The sequence below is a fragment of the Alexandromys fortis genome, unplaced genomic scaffold, assembly GCF_014885135.2.
Source record: "Alexandromys fortis isolate MF-2015 unplaced genomic scaffold, M_Fortis_MF-2015_v1.1 scaffold_225, whole genome shotgun sequence".
Classification (NCBI taxonomy): Eukaryota; Metazoa; Chordata; class Mammalia; order Rodentia; family Cricetidae; genus Alexandromys; species Alexandromys fortis.
In genome coordinates this window covers 1,549,197-1,566,109 of record NW_026068119.1, presented here as the reverse complement: position 1 = coordinate 1,566,109, position 16,913 = coordinate 1,549,197, and the positions used below count along the sequence as shown (strand labels likewise).

Here is a 16,913-nt window from a genome sequence, read left to right as displayed (position 1 = left end):
TATTTTCTGTTTGTTATCATGCCAGTCTCAATTGAAAAAGATGTTGAAGTACAGAGAGTGAAAGTGAAAGCTGTTTACTTCTTGAAATTCCTATCAAGTTTTGACTGTATTGGCCAATAGGAATTGAGTGCGAGCTTTTAAATTTTCTAGCAAGCCTCATCAAACTAAAAAGAATGAAAATTATTCTCAATAGTTAATTTTATATAACCCTGCACATCTAAAATATTATTTTAACATGGAAGCAATATGTAGCAGTATGTGATATTTTACTTTATTTCCTGCCTGAAGTTTTCCAGTGTATGTCTCACACTTAAACTGCACACCTCGGTTCTAACCCACAGCTGTGACCTATGGCAAGTACAGAGCTCTAGTGACTTCAATAATAGCCAGGAAGTAACAGCTCCAGGATTAAGCCCTGACTTTTTTCTGGTAGATTGTTCTGGCTGTCAATCCGTGCTGCTGCCTTGCACGTTAAATCTCTGGTATATCCTCCTCCACCCTATTTCCTATTCTACCTCGGTATATTCTTTTGGCTTTCTGGATACACAACCTAGCTCTAGTGAATTTGGTAGATCATTAGTTATCTAATAATTCATTGTAAATGGAATCATTTGCCCATAGTTTTCCAGTTAGTTGCTGCTGACAACAACAAAAAGTATTTCTTTTTTTCTGAAATGCAATGCCAAGATCAGATTTTTTTTTCAGTTTTGTTTTATTGTTAGTTAAATTGGTATTTCCTTGCCCAATTGTTAGTCTTTCTGGAATTTATTTTGGTAATAATGGTAATGATCAGAATTGACTATCTACAGATAAGACCCTTAGAACTAAGGATTATTATTTTATAATACCCACTGGTAAATATTTGGTTGAGTGAATTTGAAATACTCATTCTCCATTTGTCCACTAGCTTCGTCTTTATCCTATATCTATGCTCAAATCTTTTAGGAAAGATTTTGCTTTTAGAGAGTTCCAGAATCTGGTAGTTTTGCTTCACCCTTATGTCTCTCTCACCATCATTATAATGTCTCTATTTCTCCAGTGGCCTCCTGCAGATCCACCTTTTTCTACTTTTCCTAAATACATTGTCTTAACACAGCAGCCTGAGAGTGCCATTAAACTTGGGTTCAGTATGTGCTTAAAAATACTCTTAGCAGCCTGGCGGTGGTGGCGCACGCCTTTAATCCCAGCACTCGGGAGGCAGAGGCGGGCGGATCTCTGTGAGTTCGAGACCCAAGAGCTAGTTCCAGGACAGGCTCCAAAACCACAGAGAAACCCTGTCTCGAAAAAAAAAATACTCTAAGCGTTGGTGATAAAGCTCAGCAGTGGAATGAAATTGCCAATGCCAACTCCCGTCAGCAGATCCGGAATCTGATCAAAGATAGGCTGATCATCTGGAAGCCTGTGACCATCCATTACCGGGCTCTATGCCGGAAAAATACTTTGACGTGACGAAAGGGCAGGCATATGGGCATAGGAAAGCTCTAGAAAGGTATTGCCAAAGCTCGAATGCCTGAGAAGGTGAACTGGATGAGAAGGATGTAGATCCGGTGCGGGCTTCTCAGGAAATACAGTGAATTCAGAAGATTGACCGCCATGTGTATCACAGCCTGTACCTGAAGATCAAAGGGAATGTCTTCAAAAACGATGGAGCATGTCTACAAGCTGAAGGCAGACAAGGCCCACAAGAAGCCCCTGACTTACCAGGCTGAGGCTTATAGTTCTAAGACCAATGAAGCTCGAAAGCTCCTGGAGGAGCGCCTCCAGGCCAAGAAAGAGGAGATCATCAAGACTCTGTCCAAGGAGGAAGAGACCAAGAAATATAGCTTCCCTCCTGTCTGTACATAGTGGCTGCCTGTGGCCTCAGGTCGATCAGTCTTTAAAATAAAACAAGCCTAAAAAAAAAAAAAGAATGAAGTTAACCTTTCTTGGCTTCGGGGTAGGTCGTTCTCTCCTTTCCTTTCACCCAGGGCTGCTGCTGTTGCTTTTTCTTCTTCTTTTCATTTTTAATTTAAATTTATTTATTTATTTATTTCTTAAAAACTCTTTTATTGTTCTCCAGTTTACATCTTAGCAAGTTGATTTCCATATCCTAAAAACATTCTGAGGAAGCTTCCAAAGGGACAGTGCCAAGTGCAAATTCTTGATAAGAAAATACTGCAATTTTCTGGATTGTTTTCTAATCAAGTTTCGCATAGACTTTGTACCTTTGGGAAACTTTCAGACAAATTTCACATAGGGCACCAAGAGAAACCAAAGGTATCTGCTAAACAAAAGATGGGTTAGGGTTATAGGTGCAAACACTCTGGAACCAGAGCACTGAAGACTAGAAATCTAAAAGGAGTCAATCTTTGCCTGTTTTGTTATTGTTGTTGAAGAGAAGGGGTGAAACAAGGTCTCATTGTGCCCCCAGTCTATCTTCAAGCTCACATTCTCCTGTTCACTGTCCCTTTTTCTGTAATGACAGCTGTGCACAGTTAAGTTTGAATCCATTTTCACATGGATGGAGTTTTCCTCTGGTCTGTGTATCTTTTCTCTTACAATGACACTTGCTGTTGGTTTTCAGGCCCACCCACTTAATACAGGATGACCTTATCTCAGGAGTCTTATTTTCACTGGGTAAGGTGGTACACACCTGTAATCCCAGTAACAGGGAGATTAAGGGAACACCTCACCGTGAGTTCAAGGCCATGCCTGTCTCAACCCCATCTTTTTAAAAAAAATAAACAAAAAAACCCAAATCCTTACTTTCATTACATTTGCACACACCCCTTTTCAAATGAGGTTTGATTCTCAGTATTTCTAAATAAGTAAATAAATAAATAATCCTTTAAGGGTTCTATAGTAAGTTAAAGAGTGATCCCTTTGAGTTTAGTGGTAGTGGTGTCATTGAGGTCCAACCAGACCTTCTTTTTACCACAGCGCAGGACGCAAGAGGCGAGCCTCTTCTGTAGCCTGAGTAGACTCTGGGATGCCGACACAGCAGTGAAAGGATCTAAATTCATTCTTAAGGTGCCTCTGAGTTTTTTCCCCCCATGGACCAGCATGAACACCCACACATACATTGCAATAACTAAATTTCTAGGGTTTAAGTCACTTGATATATACTAGGAAACTCATAAACCATCTTACTAAGAGCGAAGGTGTTCTTTACCCGGAGACCCTGTAATGGCAGTGCAAATAGTTCTCTTCTGAGTTCCTGTCTTTCCACTTGGTCTTATTGGCCCCCCCACCTCCCACCAAAGAGGCTATAACAGGCTTGGCAGGAATGAAGATATGCAAAACAGACACTTATTTCCCTTACTTTGGCTGTCAAGCTATTGCAACAATGGACCTGAGAAAGTGGAATTCTCCAGGAATCTCATGCTTGGAGAAAACTCAAAACCTGAGCTACCCAGAGGTAAAACTTTTCTTCCAGAAAGAGATTTCACACAGTCCTGACTGTTGTGGAATATTATTTTAAGATGTGTTACATTTGTTTATGCTGTGGAACATTTGTTTAATGATGCAAAGATGGGTTGAATTCTTTTATATTACATTTTGAAAGATTACAACGGGTACCATGACGGGTGAGGAACACGGATGGAGAACAAAATACACCATGCAGAGAAAGCTGGGAAGTATTAAGTTTTATTTAGGAGGGTATTGGGAGGGTAGGGGGAAGAAAGGAAAAATACAGAGAGACAGAGAGAGTTGGAGAGAGACAGAGGAAGAGAGAGAGAGAGAGAGAGAGAGAGAGAGAGAGAGAGAGAGAGAGAGAGAAGAGAAGAGGAGAGAAGAGAAGAGAAGAGAAGAGAAGAGGGGAGGGGAGGAGAGGGGAGGAGAGGGGAGGGAGGAGAGCTGCCTCTTCAGAAGAATGGTGGTGGGGGAGAGAGAGGGGGCTGAGACCAGTTTGCCACAGCAGGAAGAGAAAGAGTGGGAGTGGACGGAGCTTGTCTCTTAAAAGGACAGGCTACTGTCTGGGTTCATCTTGCTAGGTGACAGGGAAGGCCAGCATAATCCTAACAGAGTTTGTTTAACTCTATGAAGCTGTCATACTTGGTCTGTCTAAAACAGTTGATGGTCTAATAAAGAGCTGAATGGCCATTAGGTAGGCAGGAGAAAGGATAGGCAGGGCTGCCAGGCAGAGAGAATAAATAGGAGGAGAAATCTGGAAGGAAAGAAGGAGCAAGAAAAGGAGGAGAGGATGATAAGGTCCAGTCACGCAGCCACCCAGCTACCCACAGAGTACTAGTGAAAGTAGGATATACCCAGAGGCAAAAGGTAGCAGGGATAAGATAGGAAAAATTGACTAGAAACAAGTCAGGTGAAGGCTGGGCATTTATAAGAACAAATAAGACTCTGTGGTGATTTATGTGGGAGCTGGCTTCCTCCCCCCCCCCCTAAAAAAAGGCAAAGAGTAAAGAATAAAAAACCAACAACCAACACCTGACCACCTTACAGGATGAAACTGAATCCTGGACAGAAATGGGTCCCTGATAGGCAGGGATTACATATTTACTGGGACTGCTTAGTTGTGCATATTTCCTGGCACCCTGTTTAAACTTAAATGTTACTTCAAGGCCCAGAGATGGACTATAGAAGCAGTCACTGGCTCTCCTTGTCCCTCTTTCCAATGTGGCCATATTCAATAAATATTTTTCTATTTTTCTCTGTAATTCAGCTGTTTTCATTGGCTTATAAAGGATGGGTGGCAAAACTTGCCTTGCTGGGACACAGGCTGCAACCCCAACTCTGGTAACAAAGCCCTTTGGCTGTTTGAGACGCACTTTCCCATCTTGGGGCTTTTATACCTCTTTCCTCTGCTGTTTATTGGCTGTCTTTACACAGAATGTTAACTTTATGAATGTAGGGAAATTTTTATCTATTTAGTTTACTCTTTATATACCTAGCTCCTAGAAGATTCTCAAATTTACAAAATGTAGCCAAACTGGATTTCCCCACAAAAAATGTTCACAGAAGTATTCATGACAGCCAAAATTTGGAAATAACTAAATTTTTATCAGTAGAAGAATAAAATGAGTGTTATCTATACACTGAAACAGTATTCAGCCATAAAAAGGAATGAAGCACAGTACTAATAAATGCTATAACATAGATGTACCTCAAAAGCATTATGCTACATGAGAAGGGCCATGATTTAACTTACATGAACTAGGCAAAACAAGCAAACTATTTTTTTAAATAGTCTTACTATGTTGTATTGTAGAACTTTAAGACAATTTTGAAGCCATCTCCGACAACTCTCAGTACTTCCCCTCCTCTCCTGGGAACCAAGGACATAACAGCTATGCAGGCACATACTGAGATGTTGGGAACTTTCCATCTCCCTGAATAGGGGCAAGATAACCCTTAGGTGTTGACTCAGTTACTGATGTTTTGACTTAGTCCCTGGGAAAGGGCAAAGTGACCGTCAGAAGTTTCCCTTTACCTCATCTGATCTGGCATGGGCCCCTCTCCTTATCTGTGTGCCAAACAAGGTATCTGTCTAATTCCTAGTTTCTCATGATGCTCTCCAGTTGCATCAATTTTTCTGCAAATGCCTCAATTCCATTTCATTCTTTCTTATGGCTGGATAAAATTCCATTGTGTACACACACACACACACGTATACATGTATGCATGCATGCATGTATGTATATATGTATCACTTTTTTTATCCATTCATCTGCTGGTGGACATATAGACTGATTCCATAACTTGATTTTTATGAATACTGCTACAGTATACATGAGTATGCTTAGATTCTTTTCTTCCTTTTTTCCCACTGTTTTTTTCCAAGATAGGGTTTCTCTGTGTAGTGTGCAGCCTTAGATGTCCTGGAACTCATGCTGTAGACCAGGCTGGCCTCGAACTCATAGAAATCCACCTGCCTCTGCCTCCCTAGTGTGGTGATTAAAGTCATGTGCCACTATCACCTGGCTATGACTTAGATCCTTTGAGGTATATTCCCAAGAGTAGTATAGTTGAATTATATAATAGTTATAATTTTAGTTTTTCGAGGAAAATCCATACTGATCTCCATAGTTGTGAAACTAGTTTGTTTATATCCCTACCTGTGGTAAATAAGGGTTCCTCTTTTCCAAAGTTATCATCAGCATTTTTTGTCATTTATGTTTTTGGCTATCCCAGACCTTTACCTAAAGGGGACCATGGAGTTCGGGTGATAATAAACATTGATTTAAGAAAGTGTTTTGCTAGTATGTACTTCAGGCTATTAGAGTCCCATTCCAGACTGTATTTCAACACACTGTCTTCATCACAATCTGGCCAGTTTACGAAACAATATTCCCACAGTTATCTGAGAAATCATCACTGAGCATGGATGACTGCTTCTGGTAGTAAATGCTTTAATGGTTAGAAATGCTGCCATGTGTCATTACTTATTGATAGGACACTTTCTTTAAACATTCGCCATTTGGTGATTTCACTGTTAGACAAACTTCACAGAATATACTTACACAAGCCTAAACCCAGGAAATATTGTTAGTTTGGTGTGGGAGAATTGTCTATGTTCTGTCAATTATGTTTTAAATAAACACTGATTGGCCATTAGCCAGGCAGGAAGTATAGGTGGGACAACCAGACAGGAAGTAGAGGTGGATCAATGAGAACAGGAGAATTCTGGGAAGGAGGAAGCCCATTCCTCCCCAGTCCTGTCCCAACCACAGAAGGAAGATGTGATTGCCCCGCTAAAAAAAGGTACAGAGCCATGTGGCTAACATAGATAAGAATAAGGGGCTAATATAAGTTATAAGAGTTAATAAGAATCCTGAGCTAATGAGCCAATCAGTTTATCATTAATATAGACCTCTGTGTGATTTCTTTGGGGCTAAAAGACTGCGGGACCTGGTGGGAGCACAGAAACCAGGCAGGACAGAAACCTCAGACAATATCAGTTATAGTGTGGTCTCCTGATGCAATCACAAGATGAATAAATTTTTTGTTTGTATTTCAAGACAGAGTTTCTCTGTGTAGCCCTGGTTGTCCTAGAACTATCTCTGTAGATCATGATAGCCTCAAAACTCGCAGAGATCTGCTTGCTTCTGCCTCCTGAGTGTTGGGATTAAAGCCATGCAAACACCAATGCCCAGCTAAGATGAATGAATTTTATAGTAAGTTTTTAAATGAGTATATATACACTCTTAAATAATGTTGAATATAATACTGTAAATATATGATCCAATAAGTCCTTCATTATCAAGTATGTATTGTATGTAATTGTCTGTGCTATACTTCTATGCCTTTGACCATGATGTAGGCCTGTAAATACCAACCTCACAAAAACATGATTAATGCATTGCTTTATGATATCATTATGAAATAGTAATTTTCAAGATTCATTGTGCACTGTAGAATGTCTTTCTGTATGCTGTGAATATGTGTTGCTCTCATTGGTTGATAAATAAACCTCTTTTGGTCTATGGCAAGGCGAAATAGAACTAGGTGGGAAATATAAGCAGAGATACAGGAGAAGAAGGTCAGAGTCTGGAAGATGCCAACCAGTAACCCATGGAACAACATGCCAGTGACATGGTAATGCTACAGCCATATGACAATACTTATATTAATAGAAATATGTTAATTTAAGCTGTAATATGTAAGAGCTAGTTAATAATAAGCCTGAGCTAATAGGCCAAACAGTTTATAATTAATATTAAGGCTCAGAATGATTATTTGGGAGCTAGAAGGCAGGAGAGAAACTTCCAGTTATAATTGTGCTCTTTCATGTGTGGTGCATGCATGTAAGTGTGAGAATGATTCACTTATGTCTGCGTATGGGGATACCAGAATAGGACATCAGATATATGTATTCCTTTATCATTTTTTGCCTTACTTCTTTGAGATAGGGTTTCTTACAGAACAAGAAGTGTACCATTTCAGCTAGGCTGATTGGCCAGAAATCTCTCAGGAGTCACTCATCTCTGTGCTACTACACAAGTGTGGGAATATATATATATATATATATATATATATATATGCATATGCAACCATTTGTAGCTTTTTACAAGGGTTCTGGGGACTCCCACTCAGATCCTTGAGTCTGATATTCACTATGTAGCCTTTACTAGCCTTGAACTCATGCCAATTTTTCTGTCTCAGCCTCCTACATATTTGGATTATAGGCATTGCCTGTCTCTCTTCATAATCTTCATAATTTGTCAGACTGTATAATTTTAAAATATTTTCCCCAGTTTGTAACATGTTTAATTGTACTCTTAACAATATGTTTTGTAGAACAAAAGCTTAAATTTCAATAAATTCCAGTTTATTCTTGTTTTTTATAATTATGCTTATGTTGCCATGTCTAAGAGTTTATCAAGTTCCAAGTCCCAAAGATGAATTCTCCTGCTGTCTTCTGAAAGCTTTAAAGCTTTACATTTTACATCTAAGGTTCATTTCTTGCTTGTTTTTTATTTTTAAAGATTTATTTATATAATGCATGTAAGTATTTTCCCAGCATATATGTTTGTGTACCACATGAATGTTTAATGCCATCCAAAATTAGAAGAGGTCATCAGATCCCTGAGAACTAGAAATACACATTTGTGAGCTGTTATGTGGGTACTGGGAATGAACCCTAGTCCTCTTGCAAGAGCAGCAAGTGCTCTTAATGATTAAGTCATTTCCCCATCTGTGCCACATGCGTATGCGCACGTGTATGTGTGTGTGTGTGTGTGTGTGTGTGTGTGTGTTTAAGACAAGGTGTTCTCCCTCTGTTCTTTATTTATTGAGAGTTTTTGTCATGAATGGGTGTTAGATTCTGCTAGATGCTTGCTTATCATTAACTGATATTAGGGCATGGCTGATGGGAGAGTCTTCTGTTTTGTGTTGATTTCATTGGTTAAATAAAGAGACTGCCTTGGCCCTTTAATAGGACAGAATTTAGATAGGCAGAGTAGACTGAACAGACTGCTGGGAAGAAGGGAAGTGAGCCAGCTACCATGCCTCTCCTCTCCAAGATGGACGCAGGTTAAGATCCTTTCCAATAAGCCACCACCTTGTGGTGCTACACAGATTATAAGAAATGGGTTAATAAAGATGTGAGAATTAGCCAGTAAGAGGCTAGAGCTAATGGGCCAAGCAGTGTTTAAAAGAATACAGTTTCTGTGTAATTATTTTGGGTAAAGCTAGCCGGGAGCCGGGGCCGCAGCCTGCTGCTCCCCATACTACAGAGTGGTCACCCAATGTGGTAACAAACTCCACGTAAAACCTGAGAGAGCTTAATTTTAAACAGAGAAAAAACAGAGTTTAACGCAGCTTTTTGCTGTTTGTGGGTGGCATGCCGCAGAGAGAATTTTCTGACTCGGCAGCCTTAGAAAAAAAAAGGCCACATGCAGTTTTAAAATGCAGCTTGATGGCTCAGCGGTTAAGAGTATTGCCTGCTCTTCCAAAGGTCCTGAGTTCAATTCCCAGCAACCACATGGTGGCTCACAACCATCTGTAATGAGGTTTGCTGCCCTCTTCTGGCCTGCAGATATACACACAGATGGAATATTGTATACATAATAAATAAATATTTAAAAAAAAAAAACCCGCAGCTTTCTGGGCCCTGTCACTGGTGCAAACTCCGGCTATGGTGCGTTTGTAGGCCTGGATGTTTGTGTTCCCACTCGGAATCGGGAATAAAGTACTCTGAGGCCATGCCTGCGCTCCCCGCCTGGGCAGACTTTGGCATCAGGCTTAAGCAGGCAGGAGAGCAAATTGGAGAGAGGTGGAGCCAACATCCAGAGCAGCCCGCAGCTCTGCAGCTCAGAGAAGTGACTGATTCAGTCACAAGTGGCTCAGCTCTGCCATGCTGAACTGTTCTGACCTCAGGAGGGAACTATCATAATTATCATAATAACAGTGCAGTTAAGGTTTAGACTGGCAGTAAATAGGCTGTACTGTATTACCTCTACATGGCACAACTTAAATTTTCCAGAAGGGCTTAACATTTTAAGAAGTGCTCCTGGACAGTAAAAAATTTCAGATTCACAATGGTACAGATTCAGACATAAAAGACTTCTAAATGGATCACAGTGTTGGATGAGTGTACGTAGGCTTGGGGAGAGAAGAAAAAGAATATAGAGAATGCCTTAAAAAAAGGGGCCAGGCGATGGTGGCGCACACCTTTAATCCCAGCACTCGGGAGGCAGAGGCAGGCGGATCTCTGTGAGTTCGAGACCAGCTTGGTCTACAGAGCTAGTTCCAGGACAGGCTCAAAAGCCACAGTGAAACCCTGTCTCGAAAAGCCAAAAAAAAAAAAAAAAAAAAAAAAGGTAAAGTCCTTAAAGAGACAGAGTACAGATAGTTATAGATTAAAAGAAATAAAAAAATAAGCCATGTAAAAATGGAAAATTCACAGAGTCTGGATTCTTTGTATTATTGTGTTTTCTTTGAATCTTTTGACTGTAAAGGAGCTAAGTACAGAGAGACATTTCATTACATGGGCTGCCAAGCTAATCCAGAATGGATATAAGGGTATTCAGAATTTGGGTCTAAGGATATGATGCTTTGGAGAGGGTCTTCTTTTGTTTTCACAGAGGATGAGACCCTATGGATTGCTTCTACCCCAATATGGTATGATAGACCATGCCCTCCTGAAAGGTTGCTGTGAACACCCTCAAAAAATTACTTCACTCAACTGCCAACTGAGATGATCCTGGCACACAGGTTATACCTTGAAAGACCTAAATTACAACGCCCCCATACAGCAGGAAGCAGTTTGGAGAGAAATAACTGTGCCCATATTCCCAAATATTGTTTATAAATGTTCTTTTACATTTAAAGGGGGATATGATATAGATATGAATAATTTGCATTGGTATGGATTTTAAGGTCAGTTTTGTTATATGTATATGCATATTTCTAATCTTGATTAAGGTATTGTGATTATGTAGTTCATTTAAAAATGTAATGTATATAGGTTGTTAATGGATAATCATCTATAATAGTCAAATTTGTAGTCATGTTAGATTTTCTAGATATATAGAGATATATTTCAGTTAGATAGGCATTCTTCATATCTTTCAAAGACTGCAGACTATGACATTTTAAATGTTTTAATAACTTAGGGTTTTTCATGACAATGAGACACGTCTGTTCCTGGCAGCACCAATCTACTTCCTTATGGAGTTTGATAGCCATTTGGACAAGAAACTGCTCTTGCCTGGACTGATGCATAAACTGGACACAGAGAACTCGCAGAAAGAGGACTCCTGAACTTGCCTAAAGGTGTGATGGTCTTTCAGGGGTCCTGATTCATAAAAGAGTCTGCAAGACATTCTTCAGGACACAGCAGAAAGTGACTGAACTGACTTTGAATTTTCCTGCTTCATGGAAATGTCTGCTGGATACTATGGGCCTGTAGGCCAAAGATGGATGCCCCAATGGTAAAAAGGAACTTTGGGTGACTGTACAGGCAGCGAGATGTCTCTGTCATTTCTAGAGTTTTGGATTTCTTGTTTGCTTAGGTAGTATTATATCCTTTTGGAGTCTTTGATGGAGTTGATGAATGGTTAATTATAGTTATAGTTTTCCTTAGTTATGATAAAAGATAAAATAGATATAAATATTGTAACTGTAATTCTTGCTTGATAACTTTTTATATGTAATTTTACTATGTTAAAGTGAAAGCCTTTCTTTTATTTAAACAGAAAAAGGGGAAATAATGGAGGAGGGTCATATATCTATCTGTTGCTTTTATTGGTTAATTAATAAAGAAACTGCTTGGCCTTTGATAGGCCAGCCCTTAGGTGGGTGGAGTAGACAGAACAGAATGCTGGGAGAAAGAAGCCGAATTAGGCAGATGCCATAGCTCTCCTCTCCGAGATGGAAGCAGGCTAAAATCCTTCCTGGTAAGACACCACCTCGTGGTGCTACACAGATTATTAGAAATGGGTTAGTCAAGATGTGAGAGTTAGCCAATAAGAGGATGGAACTAATGGGCCAAGCAGTATTTAAAAGAATACAGTTTCTGTGTAATTATTTCGGGTGTAAAGCTAGCTGGGTGGTGGGAAGCGGCCCACCGTTCCTCTTCACTACACATGGCTTTTCAATTTTTTCCTATATGCCTAGAAAATTTTGTTTATTATTAGTACTTAATTACTGAACAAGCCACACTTCTTTTGATAAAGCCCATTTGATGATAGTATACAATTATTTTTATGTATTTGTTTTAGTTGGTTCTACTTTGCTTAGGGTTTTTGTGTATATATTTATTAGCCATATTGGGTTATAGTTTTCATTTTCTTTTCAAAACCTTTTTCTGATCTTGGTATTAGAATAACAGTGGCTTCATAGAATGAGTTAAGATGTATTTGATCTGAATTTGGGACAATTTCATGTAGCTTTTAAGTAAATCAATAATGATAGTTAGAACTTTTTGTGAGACATGAGAAACAATATAATTTGAAATGAAAAATTTCATTGAAATAACAAAAGAAAAATCCAAATTTCAACATTAAGGTGGATATATGGAAGTAGATTTCACTTACAAAGAAGCACTTTGTAGATGTTTACATAGGAAAGAGTGTGTTAGCCTATCTAAACTTATACCCTGGCACTTCAGGCTTTTAAGTCTCATGCTTCATAGATTTACTCAAGTAAAAGATGAACAAGAGGGAGGAGATATAGAAAGGCACAAGCTTTCCAACCTTATTATTGTCCCTTATACAGATATGTAATTCTTTCCCCTAGTCTGCTTATGATTTGAGTTTTCTAATTTTCCTTCTGAAAAAAATTTTCTATGGCCATGTACTTTTCAAGTTTTCCCTTTTCTCATAGTAAATAAGTCCTCATGACCATTTTGAAATGTGGTGTGTAGGTAGAAATTCAGGTGCTCATGGAGGCCCAAAACATTGGTTCTCCTGGAACTAGAATTAAAGGCAGTTGTGAGTCTCATGATTGTGGGTGCTAGGAACTGAACTAAGGTCATCTGTAAGAAGAGTGTATACTCTTAACCACTGAGCCATTCATATGATCTTCTTGGCATAACTGACAAAGAAACTCTTCTGTAATAGCAATCACTTATTTCTATGATTCCTTCTAGTTATAGGATTTAAATTACTGAATGAACCATAAAACTAAACCCAGGATAAACACAATGCTACCCTACCCAGCTTCATTAGACCTATTTTAAATAAACCATAAAAGTAAATTCAGTTTCCAAAAATTGTAGCACGATTAATAAAAACCCAGAGACAGAAATTGGGGCTCAAGCTGAAGGTCAGAAAAGCAAAATGGCCAGCTACTGGCTCTTACCTCTACCTCAGCCTGAAGTGGCAATCCTACCTCAAGGAAGCTTCAGAATGAGACTGTGTGTGAGCTGTCTCCTTCGATTTTATAAAGGGAATAAATGCTTGTGCTACTACCACCTAGTTTCTATGACAATCTAGTTTGGCGACTGGGATTAAAGGTGTGTGTCACCACTGCCTGGTCTGTAAGGCTGATCAGTGTGGCTGTTTTACTCTCTGAACTTCAGGCAAGCTTTATCTATTAAAATACAAATCAAATATCACTACAAAAAAATCTGTTTGCTATTTGAATTCCCTCCCTTTCAAAGTTAGACTGCTCTTTCTTATAGAGGCATGAACAAGGTTGAGAATCATCCATAAATGAGACCCCTAAAACTAGAAACAGTTGATAAGTTCGTAATCAATGTTCATTGTTTAATGTTCCCTCAACCAAGACCAACAATGAGTTCCCCAAATGTAGTTGAATTCTCTGGAAGGGCCAACCAGGCACCTGGCAGCAGAAATTGGACTATATCCACTGGAAGGGCAGTAATTTGTTTTCAGTTTAATAGACACTTACTTTATGAATTTATTTTCAAAGCCACATTTCTTCTGGCTCTTACACTTATTAGATTATCTCTATATTTGCATTTGCAATACTTCAAGTAACAGCACTTCTCACCAAGGAAATCATCATAATATGTTCAATTAGTGACCACTAAACAACATTACTTCCCCAAGGTCAGGATTGATAAGTGTCTGGAATTAAGAGCTGCAATCTGCAGTAGTTCCTATTATGATTACACATAACAACCCACTTTCAAGTGATTCTTTCCATAACCAGAACTTTGAGTTCTTCTGGTTAGAAAGTTTTGGTTCCCAATGGGAGAAATGCTTCTCCAAGGATGAGACATTGGTTTTGACACATTGAAAACTGAGACTGTCACCTGGCTATTTGACATTCTTTATGCCAGGAAACTTTGCAACCATAGATTCTAGCTATGAATTATGTGATTATGTATGAATTATAGTATGAACTATGTGATTATCAAGTGGAAATTTTATCAAGGGTTGTATTTAAACAAGAAGACCAGAGGGACTATGTTTTTGAATCCACAGGATCCTCAGAGCATCTCTTGACAGTGAGATATTCAGGTAAGATCACTGGGATTCTAGACTTAACCAGAAAATAAAAGGTTTTGTTCACCCACTAGGCCAGCAGTTCTCAGCCTTTCACAGGGGTCACCTAAGACCATCAGAAAACATAGTTATTTGCATTCTGATTCATAACAGTAGCCAAATTTCAGTTATGAAGCAGCAATGGGAATAATTTTATGGTGGGGGGTCACTACAATGTGAGGAACTGTATTAAAGGGTCATAGCATTAGGAAAGTTGAGAATTGCTGCACTAGACAAAGAATTTTTATCAGTTGATGTCCTAGCTAGAAAGCAAATAGAGGAAATAAATTAGACATATCAATTAGACTCATGAGCAATCACAGAATATTGTTGTTGTGTTCTCCCTCTCCTCAACTTTTCCCGTCTTCGTTTTGTCTATATTTTGTGCATGTCAAGTAAAAGTTCATAAAGCTTAGTTTTATATATTTTCTTTAGCTTGTAGGTTATTGATATGGGATGGTACCTGAACTAGGAGAAGAATAACTATCCCGCAGACATGGCTATATTGAATAATTGTACAATACAATGGAACCATTGAGCTCTTTTAGGGGTATTTTCTTAATTTGTAGAAAAGATAATAGCATTGCTTTGTGTGAATGTGTTGTTTCTATAGTTTTTTGTTGTTGTTTTGCTTGCTTGCTTGTTTTTCGAGACAGGGTTTCTCTGTGTAACAGTCCTGGTTGTCCTGGAACTCACCATGTAGACCAGGCTGGCCTCAAACTCACAGAGATCTGCCTGCCTCTGCCTCCCAAGTGCTGGGATTAAAGGTGTGTGCCACCACCACCTGGCTGTGCTTTTTTATTTTGTGTACAACGAGTGTGTATTATGTATTAAGTAGCAAGAAGAGTTTCAATTTAGATTTCCCCTCTGTATTTGGAGAGGTAAGAAAGCTAAATAAAGATATTATCTATATTTCTTATCTATATTTCTTCATGTGAATTGGGTTTGGCTAACTATATAGGCTAATGTGAGACTTGAAACTCTGAGAGGAGGCAGATGGTTGCAATGATGGTCAGACTGAAATAGGGTCTGAGACATGAGTTGGCAGCAGCTGGAATCCAGCTTTGTGACAGAAACTGACTCTCAGCCTCTGCTTTGTACTCTGGATGTGCCTTGAAGCTGTGACTAGTGGCACTCCTTGATTTCATTGCTGCTGTACTGCCAATGAGTTTGCTAAGTGCCACCTTTGTGAAATTAATCCCTCCCCACTTGAAACACCTCAAATAGATTCTTTTTTCTCCCTGGTTGTACAATGACAATGAATCATACCATATAGATGGTCATCTCTCCCTAGACATTGTAAATGTAGTGTGGTAATTGTTTTGTAATTTTTTTATTTTTCTAAGTGTCATTTCCAAGTAAGAAGCATCACACCAGGGGAAAAGATCATTGCAGATTAGAAAGCTGACCAGATGCCAGCAAACATCACATGGATGATCTGTTGGATGCTAATTCTAACTTTATTGTGGTGCTTTCCAGTTTTTAAAGTGTGTTCACAAAGAGCAGGTGGTGTTTAGAGGGATGAGACAGACAAGTCTTGAGACAGACAACTAACTCTAACTGCTATGGGTGACTTCCTGGGTATGTGCTATATAGAGGGGACATTATTATTATTTTCTCATCTTTTTTTTTTTTCCCGAACTCAGGACCTTCAGATTTATTTTCTCATCTTATGCTTGGTCAAAATTGACAATATATTTTATAGGGTGTTTGTGTAGGTGCTGTGAAGCACTTATGACAATGGCCAGCATATGCTACTATGATCACAATAAATATTAGTTGTTTTCTTTTGTTTGTTTTTAGAGTATGTACATAGCACACAACCTGGCTTAATCAGCCCTAGATTCAATCTTTAAAGCCCCAGAATCAGAGAAGGTGCAGATAGTACTATTGTTGAATTTGGATCACTTGCATTCATTAGAATGTTTAAACAGTTCTATCCAGGTAGCTCATCACTAAAGACAATAATCTTTGGAACAGGGGAAGAAAAATCACAGTACTCTGCAAGCAATCAAGTGGGACAAGAAAATGGAAGAGGAGTTCCTCTCTGAACTATATATATGACAAATGTGGGCCATAGGTTTTTGTTCTTTAACCCCTGAGGCCAGCAGACCAACCCTTGTTGGCATGAGTGTTCAGGGGTGGATAGAGGCAACCGCTTCATTGTGATGCTACCACTGGGTCACTTAAAGCTTTTCTCATGGGCGGGCTCCTTCCTTCCTTTACTATGACTATGAAGATAGATAGCACTCTTGGCACTCGGTGAGAGCTGCAGGTCGTCCTGCTTGGGGTCTCCAGAGGCAGAGCCTCTTGTGGCACAGCAATTGCTCGAAGGGGCTTCCTAAACTTTGCTGCTTGTTTTTTGCCCTGGCCGTCTAGGCTCTAGAACAGCGCCTGGCTGCCATCCCCCTCAAGTCCGGGGGGCCGGAGGTGGGGGCGTCGCGCGGCCGCTTGGGGCGGTGCTATGCTGGCGGGCCCGCCCCGGGGCATCCCTAGCTAGACTTCCTCCTGCCGCAGGCG

General features: G+C 39.5%; 1 pseudogene; it reads left to right on the top strand.

The window, feature by feature from the left end:
* The first annotated feature begins 18 nt into the window (after positions 1 to 18).
* LOC126490230 (60S ribosomal protein L19-like) lies at positions 19 to 16,889 on the top strand (annotated as a pseudogene).
* Positions 16,890 to 16,913: the final 24 nt, after the last annotated feature.